The sequence below is a fragment of the Triticum aestivum genome, chromosome 7A, assembly GCF_018294505.1.
Source record: "Triticum aestivum cultivar Chinese Spring chromosome 7A, IWGSC CS RefSeq v2.1, whole genome shotgun sequence".
Classification (NCBI taxonomy): Eukaryota; Viridiplantae; Streptophyta; class Magnoliopsida; order Poales; family Poaceae; genus Triticum; species Triticum aestivum.
This window is the reverse complement of record NC_057812.1, coordinates 374,280,790-374,282,623: the sequence shown is the minus strand read 5'-3', so window position 1 is coordinate 374,282,623 and position 1,834 is coordinate 374,280,790.

Here is a 1,834-nt window from a genome sequence, read left to right as displayed (position 1 = left end):
ATTCGTCTTCCTCCTCCTCGTCCTCTTCGTAGGCGGGACGGGCACGGTGACGAAGGCCGCCCCGGGTCTTTTTGGCCTCCTTTTCGGTCTTCTTCTCCGGCACCTTGTAAGGTGCCAGGTCCAGCATCTTCGTCAGAAGTGGGCCGGTCGGTTCTTCAGGCAGCGGGGCCGGACATTGGATCTGCCCCGCCTTCTTCGTCCAGCCCTAGGAGAGTTGTGTAAAACACATTAAGCATTTCCCTTGAGTTATGCGAATAAAACGTATGATAACTTACCGAGCTTGCAGGGCGGGACAGTTGGTACCCGCGGTCTTCGGCCGAGTCCGGCCATGATTTGTCGGGCTTAAAGAGCACCTTCCAGATGTCTTCGTGCGTGGAGCCAAAGAGCTCTCGCAGGGTCTGGTGCTTGGCCGGGTCGAATTCCCATAGATTGCAACTTCGTTGTTGACAAGGTAGGATCCGACGGACTAACATCACCTGGACTACATTGACAAGTTCGATATTATTGTCTTCCATATCCTTGACACGCGTCTGGAGCGCCAACAGTTCGTCGGACGAAGACCAGTCCAGGACCTTCTTGAGCCAGGATGCAAGCTGCAGAGGGGCTTCGGATCGGAACTCGGGAGCAGTGGCCCACTCCGCGCCGTGCGGCTCAGTGATGTAAAGCCACTCCTGTTGCCACTCCCTGACGGAATCATTGAAGGTACCTGTTGGCCATGTGACATTGGGCATCTTGCTCACCATAGCGCCCCCGCACTCAGCATGCTCACCACCCACGACCTTGGGCTTCGCATTAAAGATCTTCAGCCATAAGCCGAAGTGTGGCAGGATGTGGAGAAAGGCCTCGCACACGACAATGAATGTCGAGATGTTGAGGAAGGAATTGGGGGATAGATCATGAAAATCGATCCCGTAATAATACATGATGCCGCGAACAAATGGGTGGAGGGGAAATCCTAGCCCGCGGATAAAATGGGGGAGGAATACGACCCTTTCGTGGGGTTTCGGGGTAGGGACGATATGTCCCGCCGTCGGGAGACAATGGCCGATTTTCTGGGCTAGATACCCGGCCTCCCGAAGTTTCTTGATGTCCTTCTTCCGGATAGTAGAGGCCATCCACTTGCCTCCCGCTCCAGACATATTTGGAGTGGTTATTCGGAGAAAATGCAAACTTGGGCGATGGAGCTCGAGTACACGAGAATGGATGGGCAGGAGAGAAGAAGGTGTGGGTAAAAAGGTGGAACCCTTATCCCTTTATAAGAGCGGAAGAAACTATGTGCCTCCCCACCTACCTGGTGAATTCGCTTATTCTCCAAGCGACGTGATTAATGGCACGGTTGGTTTACCCACACCCGTATTGATGAGAATCCCGTGATAAGGGGACATGATCTCTGCTTCGACAAGACGTGCCAAGAAAACCGTCTCGCAATATATGCAGAAGCTGGTTGAGAAAAACAGTTCATGACCGGGCCATGGCGTGATGTCACGTTATGAAAAGTTGTTGGCAGATTAGATTTATGGTATGTGGAATTTGTTTTGCAGAGCCGGACACTATCCTTGTGTTCAAAATCATCTTTGGAGTATTCGGAGGAGGAACCCGCCTTGCAATTCCGAAGACGATCTGCGCGCCGGACTCATCGTCATTGAAGCCTGGTTCAGGGGCTACTGAGCGAGTCCTAGATTAGGGGGTCCTCCGACAGCCGGACTATGTCCCTTGGCCGGACTGTTGGACTATGAAGATACAAGATTGAAGACTTCGTCCCGTGTCCGGGTGGGACTCTCCTTTGCGTGGAAGGCAAGCTTGGCAATTCGGATATGTAGATTTCCTCCCTTGT